Source organism: Mastomys coucha, unplaced genomic scaffold, assembly GCF_008632895.1.
Source record: "Mastomys coucha isolate ucsf_1 unplaced genomic scaffold, UCSF_Mcou_1 pScaffold19, whole genome shotgun sequence".
NCBI classification, from domain to species: Eukaryota; Metazoa; Chordata; class Mammalia; order Rodentia; family Muridae; genus Mastomys; species Mastomys coucha.
In genome coordinates, this window is record NW_022196901.1 from 19,164,229 (window position 1) to 19,171,936 (window position 7,708).

General features: G+C 48.9%; 1 protein-coding gene across 3 annotated transcripts in view; it reads left to right on the forward strand.

Moving 5' to 3' along the window:
- Agap3 (ArfGAP with GTPase domain, ankyrin repeat and PH domain 3) overlaps positions 1-7,708 on the forward strand; it is a 57,169-nt gene that overhangs the window by 19,643 nt on the left and 29,818 nt on the right. The gene's annotated exons all lie outside the window — the stretch shown is intronic.

Below are 7,708 nucleotides of genomic sequence, written 5' to 3' on the forward strand. Positions count from 1 at the left end.
GGAGGGACCACCCATGGCCTCGATCCCCACAAAGACCCTCTGAGTGTATCAGTATCAGATGGGGAGGGGCCATCCATGGCCTCGATCCCCACAAAGACCCTCTGAGTGTATCAGTATCAGATGGGGAGGGACCACCCATGGCCTCGATCCCCACAAAGACCCTCTGAGTGTATCAGTATCAGATGGGGAGGGACCACCCGTGGCCTCGATCCGGGAAGACTCAGGTTCTGGCCACACATGCACTCTCAGCTCTGAAGACAGGGCAGGGCCATCTCAGGGGCGTGCTGACATCTTCCTTTCTCTGAGCTGTGAGATCTTCTTTGAAGTATCTTGGGCCTGCTGATGGGGATACATCTCATGGGCCTTGTTAAGCAATAGATCTTGATGGTGTTTGGGGCAGGACAGGGAGAAAAGCTGACCTCTTCTTTACAGTAGGGCCTAGAAGAAGACTAAATTCAGGAGGGTGGGTCAGCATCTCAGGGGGTTGGTGGAGGATCACTTCCTGGATAGTCTGTTTGACCGCCCTATCCCTTTCTGCCTGGGAAGCTGGGGTGGGCTGTACCAATCCAGGAGGAGGGGACCATAGGGGAAACAGGGCTGACAGAGTTAAGGTCTAAACACAGGGACAGCAGTGTCCCAGCCTTTTCTTTCAGGGTGCCCCAAACTTGACCAGCAGTACAGTCTGTTTCTGTGACAAGCCAGGCACGCAGATTGGAAGTGGGTTGTGTGAGTATTCTTCTATTGCTGTAAGCAGGAGATGGGCACATGTGTGTAGTGTGATGGTGAGCTGGCTGTCAAAGAACTACTGTACTTTCAGAATCCCAAGAGCACAGGGTTAGGGCAGGGAATGGGTGCTGGGGCCCTACTGGCCCTCGGGTAGGGTGGCTGAGTAGATGGAGCCAGTAGCTGCAGCACTGCCCTGCCTCCTTGACAAGCACCGCTGGACAGTTTTCCTAGAGTAGTGATGTGATTGTGAGAATCGCTGCTGTGATGGGTTACAAATAATATAAACGTACCACCCTCACTCCGGCACCGTTTGTGTTTGTGCTGCGAATGTCAAAGATTGACGGCTCTTGCTGTGGGTGATGAGGAGCTGCAGGATTCTGAGCTGGGGCTTCAGGACCGGCAAAAGCAGTGAGAGAGGGACTTTGGTCTGGGACTGGTGGTAGCCTTGATATTGCTCACCACACATGTCATCCTAACAGTATGAGTTTTAGATGAGTTTAGGAAACTCAAGGTATTTTTGATTGCATTTTGTAGGTGAGGAAACTGGAATATGGAGAACTTTTAAAAAAAAAGTATTTTAAGCTGCTTGGTTATCACGGCAGAGCATTTGAGACAGAGCTCACCTCCTGTCCTGTGTTAGTATGCTAGGCTGTAGAGGGGTACGTCCACACCCCAGAAATAAAGTATATGCAGTCCTTACCCACGACATTAGTTGCCTCAATGGTCGGTCCTTGTGTCTGTAGCCCTGCTGAGTGTCAGTGGATAGACTACTTCTCCCTTCCCTCACCAAATATTGCTCTTGTCTGGCAGATGACTGGTGCTAGTGTTCATCTATTCTAATCCATTACAAGCCTGTCAGTATAATCGCATCTCTCATCACACAGTGTATGTGTACAGGATAAGCAGCTAACATGTTCCCTTTTGCAGAGAGCTCCTGCAAGTTGTTAAGAAACAGGTTTGAAAAACCCAAGAGAAAAGCAGGCAAAGAGTAGGATGAGAGAGACATGAAATATAAATTCATGTAGTCAGTCACCATGAAAAGATGTTCTCCTAGCACTCAGAGAGACACATCCAGGGAGAGAGAGCTACTGTATGCCCTGTCCACAGAGAAGAACTAGAAAGTTCTGTGGTGTGTGTGTGTGTGTGTGTGTGTGTGTGTGTGTGTGTGTGTGTCCCCGTGTCCATCTGCATGCGCCTGTAGCAAGAGTTCATGCTACCTTTCTGGTGGATGACTAGTGAGTCCCAGAATATCTGTGTAGCTGGGAATGACTTTGAACTGATCCTTCTGCCTCTCAAGTGTTAGGATTTTAAATCTATGCTATTACCATGGACGGTTGATGGGATGCTAAGGTTGGTTGTGCATCTAGACAAATGGTCTGCCGACCGAACCCCAGCTTCACCTGCAAACCCTCCACTTTCTGAGACAGGGTCTTTTATCAGATAGCCATAGCTGGCTGGGAACTTATTACCCTGTCTCAAAAATTACAAACAAAATGAAGAGATGATAAATGGAAGGGTTTAGAAACCCATTTAAACTGACAGTGTGGTGGTAGAGCCCTTGCCCAGAATGCATGAGGTCAGAGTTCCTGATGCCGAGGCTTTGTGCTACATGACCCCAACCATAAAAACTATTTTCATTGTTACTTTGTAACTATAATTTTGCTACTTTTATGACTCAAGGTGTAAATATGTGTTTTCTGATGGTCTCATAGGGTACCTGTGTGAAAGGTTCATTTGACTCCCAAAAGAGTTATGACCCACTGTTTGAGAACCACTGCAGTTCAATACCCATTGCCAGACAGGGAAAAAAGAGAAACAGAAACACATTCAGCTAAGTGAAGCAGAATTTTAATCATGGAACTTCTGTCCTTTTCAAAGATAGTCATGGCAGTCCTGCCTCAGCCTAGGACCCTCAGAGTTGGGATTACAAGTATGAGCCCACATCTGGCTGCTGTGTGTTCAATTCTGAAGGAAGAGACCTTCTTTAAAAAAACACATGAAAGAAAGAAATAGGTGAGGGATGCTGCTGCAGAATCACCCCTTCAGGATCAGATGGACTTGGGATAAAGAGGAACCAGCAAGTTGGTCCTGGTCCTCCACAACATGAGTATGCATGTCTGTGGAAGTGCGTGTGCTTGTGTGCATGTGTGCATGTGTGTGCGTGTGAGTGTGTGCGTGTGTGTATGTGTATGTGCATGCGTGTGTGTGTGTGTGTGTGTGTGTGTGTGTGCTCAGAAGCCTGAGGCTTGGCTTCTAATCTGAAGGCTCTAGCACCTATGGCTGTGCAACCTTAGACAGCTCCCTTCCTCTCAGAGCATCATAGTTATCACATCCAAAAGACTAGGCTGTAGCCCCTGAGGTGAGGCCCTGCCAGGCTGCAGGCCTGGGAACCTCCCCAAAGCACCCCGGCTCAGAGGTTTTTCTATAGGGCCCTTTTGTACTTTCCTTGGGCAATGAATCGTAACAAATTACCATGAACCAGATAGCAGTTATTGTCTTCTTTCAGGAATGCAAAAGTCTGACGAGATCAAGGTGCCAGCAGGGCCACACTGCTTCTGAAGGTACTAGGAACACATCTGCCACAGGCTTCTCCTTGGGTTATAGATGGCCATCTTCTTGTGTCTCATGTGGCCCAGGCTGACCTCAACTCACTATGTAGCTGAGAACGGTCTTGGTCTCCTGCCTTCTGAGTACTGGGATGACAGGCGTGCTGTAAGTGGCTGGTTTATGTTGCGCTGGGGATCAATCCCAGGCCGTGTTCATGCTAAACAAACACTAGAGCTGAGCTGCACCTCCAGCTCCACTGTGAAGATTTATATTAGCATTCCACTGCCTGGTGAGGTCAAATGTCAGGTCAGGTGCCCACCCCACTGCAGTCTTAAGTGCATCATCATCTTAAGTACAAACACAACACTGCTCTTTACACATGTTATGTCTGAGGCCTACATGTAGGGCCTCAAATCTCCAGGGCCCCCAGCTTGGAGGGTAGAGGGGATCAGCCTAGGTTTGGTTGTCCTGGCCCATATGAACTACAGCCTGTGGCCTGAGTTTCTACGTAGCCTGTTGGGCATGTGGCACTCGTGTTTATACCACCCATTGTCACCCAGTGGGGCTGCACGGGGTACTGATCACCTGCTGCCCACCAGGGTCCAAGACCCTGTCATCTCTCTGTGTACAGCTTGAGCTGGGGAAGGGGTTTCTCTATTTTATACACCATATCTGAAGTCAACAAGGTTCCCGTGTGGTCACACAGCTAGTAGGTGCCTATAATTAGCTGCCTTTTGTATGTCTGTGACCAGAGAGCAACTTCAGGAAGGAAAGGTTTCTCTTGGTCTACATTTGACTATACTGTTCATTGTAATATGGAAAGCAGGCAGCAGGAATTGGTGCAGCTGGTGACATTGCATCTGAAGTCAGGAAGCAAGAGTGCTGATTGCTGGTGCTCCCCTCTTTATTTAGTCCAGGATCCAGCCTGTGGAATGGCGCTGCCCACATTAGGGAGTGTCTTTAACTCCACCGAGGGTCTTCCTCACAGCTGTGCTAAGAAGTCGGACTCCTGGTGGTTTTCAGTTCTGCCAAGTTGATAGTATTAATCCATTGCAGTGCTGGAGGGTGAGTTTGAGCCCAGGTTGTGCTCTTCTGCTTTGGGTGTGTATGGATTATGGCATTATATCTTACTATCTCAGCTGACTGTCCCACCAGGAGCTGTCTCCTTAAGGAAGAGCCCTGGTACCTAATTCATGTGTTGCCAGAACTCTAGTGAGGTTCCGCTGAGAAGCAGGATGCACCTGAGGAAGGCATCTCAGATTGGAGGGAGTTATATGATATTGACAAGGGTCATTGAGGGGAGGAACAGTTCACTGAGTTCCAAGGGACCAAAAGGACAGGGATGGGTAGATACTTTATAGTTAAGTAGTGGGGGGTGGGGCGTAGGTTAGATCAAGTAAGGTCCAGGGGCACAGAGACATGGTTAGATACAGTGTCATGGACTGTAGGGCTCTATTGGCAGTGACAAGATCGCGGTTTTAACAGGCTGCAGACACCTTCATGGACATGAATACAGATGTCAGTGTGGTAGCAGATGGGGTAAGGCCATTAGGAAGCTGATGTGTGGCATAGGTGGTTATTGGACAGAGGATCCCTTTTTGAAGAGAGAGGTAATAGAATGGTCTGGATCCATATGGAGGTGGTGGGAACCTACACTGAGTAAGACCAGCCAAAGGGCTCTGGTGCTAGCATGCCTGGGGTCAGAAGATGTTCTGCTGCCACCTTGTGGCCAAAGAGAGCTCTGGAACATACAGGCCATACCTGAAGACACCTAATACCTCATCCGTTCCTTGGGAAGCCAGGTGCATGTAGGCAAAAGTTGGTCCTTTGTAGAATGACAGCTACCATCTCTTGCGGATTATGTGAGTTGTGGCAGTCGTTGTTCTTATCAGTGCATCCGTAGCAAGCACTAGAGACTAGGTCCCAGGTGTGTCCCATCCCTGCTCACGGGGTCCTTCTCTTTCTACCTAGAGACTTCTCTGTTCCTGTGCCTCTGCAGGGGGCTGAGGCCCAGAATGGCCAAGCAATCAGTTCTTCATCCTGACCTAGAGTACATACTCAGAACTTGAGAGATTCATCACTAATCCTTCAGAAACTCCCAAAGAGCCATACACACAGCCCCTATGAGGCAGATGCAGCCTGGCACTTGAGAACTAGCTGCCCCGAGAGAGGCTGGTTCTGTGGGCTCTGGTCCTCCTGAACAGGTCCAGCATAGCTTTCAAGGCCAGCCTTATTGTTCTTTGTAGGTGACGGCTATTGGAACAGAGTGTGGGTGTCAAGAGCATTCAGGGCAGGCGTGTGACTGTATACACGGCTAGTGCCTATCCCACACAGCTGTTCTTACACTGCTAAAGCAACCCATTGGGTTCCTTGTCCTGTGCTTGGATTTTCATTGGGAGTGCATGGGGCTGTAATGGACAGTCCTATTCTTTTGTGGAAGAATAAATAGTTCCTAGGTGTGGGATAGACAGGACAAAGAGATGAAGGCAGGGAACTGTTTTAGGGTTTCTGTTGCTGTTATAAATGTCATGACCATAAGCATCCTGGAAAGAAGACGTCTTTCTTTGCTTCCACTTCCACATCACAATCAATCATCAAAGGAAGTCAGGGCAGAAACTAAAGCAGGGCATATGTACTTACTGGTCTGCTCCTTGTGGCTTGCTCAGCCCACTGTTTAAAAAAATTCTTTCACACATCCCTACCTCAGTTTCCCCATGCTCCAGTCCTTACAGTCCCTCCCCTCACTTCCCCTCATCCAGATCCACTCAGAGCAGACACCCCCCCACACACATCAAGCAAACAAAGGCACAAACCCTTGGATCAAGGCTGGGTGAAAGGCTCTCAGGAGCAGAGACCCCCACCCCCACCCGCACTGTTGAGAGTCCCACAAGAACACCAGACTACACAACTATAACATGCAGAGGACCTACCTAGCTCAGGCACACACAGGGTCTGTGTTTGTTGCTTCAGTCTCTGTGAGCCCCTGTAAGACCCGCTCAGTTGATTCTGTGGGCGTGTTCTTGTGACCGTGTGTCAGCCCACTCTTCAAGACCATCTGCCCAGGGATTGCCTAGGGGTGAATCAAGAAAATGCCCCCCACAGGCCTGGCAGGTTTGTTTGTTTTGTTTTGTTTATTTATTTGTTATGTGTACAGTGTTCTGTCTGCATGTATGCCTGCAGGCCAGAAGAGGGCACCAGATTACATTATCGATGGTTATGGGATTTGAACTCAGGACCTCTGGAAAAGCAGCCTCTTAACCTCTGAGCCCTCTCTCCAGCCCTTGTTTTTTTGTTGTTTGTTTGTTTGTTTTTAAATTTACTTTTATGTACATTGTGCTTTGCCCTCTGTGTGTGAGGGTGTCAGATCTTGGAGTTACAGACCATTGTAAACTACCATGTAGGTAGTGGGAATTGAACCCTGGTTCTCTGAAGGAACATTTAGTGCTCTTTATGGCTGAGCCATCTCTCTAGCTCCAACTTGGCAGTATTAAGGTGTAGCTCAAGAATGTTGGCTAACTTACATTAGAAATTGTAAATCAAGAGTGCTGGGCTGCCGGGCAGAGGTGGCGCATGCCTTTAATCCCAGTACTTGGGAGGCAGAGGCAGGTAGATTTCTGAGTTGGAGGCAGCCTGGTCTACAGAGTGAGTTCCAGGACAGCCAGAGCTACACAGAGAAACCCTGTCTCAAAAAACAAAACAAACAAACAAAAAGAGTGCTGGGCTTTTGTCTGTGTCTGGGCCTTCCTGAGATCCTGGGAAGGCCTCCTCTGTGGAACTGCCTATTACTCTATTACAAGGAACAGGGAAGCAACTACCCTCTCCACTCTTAATAACTAGTCCCACAAGAAAGCAGATTACCGGAGAGATCCAGCCCAGGACTTGAAAGTTTCCAGCTCTCTTTTTTTGGAGCACCTTGATTGGAGAGGCCCTGCCTTCCCAGGCATTCCCCTAACCCCAGCCCCCTCAGGAATGTGCTGCTCTTTTTCAGTCTGCTAGTTCTCACTGGGACCAAGGGATTCTGAAGCTGAAAGGGACATGGAGTTGGGCTGGGCTGGATAGAGGCAACCTGGGAGGATGACCAGTCTCCAGGGACACTCAAGCACTAACCTAAACTGGTTTCTCCCAGTCTGGCCCTGGTGCCAGTGGTTGTCTTCTGTGGTGGATGGAAGCTGCTGTCTGGGCCAGCAGTGATGAGGGCAGTGCAGGATCAGTCATAGATGGAGCTTTACTACATCCTGGGCTGAAACTGAGTTATCTGGGGATTGTGTGCAGCCCACACTCCTGATGCCAAAAAGACAGTGGCTAAGATTAGGGGTGTTTGAGTTTGCAGTGTCAGCTTAGGCAGGTGAGTACCACCAATTCTCTCACTGCCACACCTAGACCTAGCTAGGTAGCAGGGGGCTTAGGAGTTTCTACTGGGCACTCAAGTTTACCT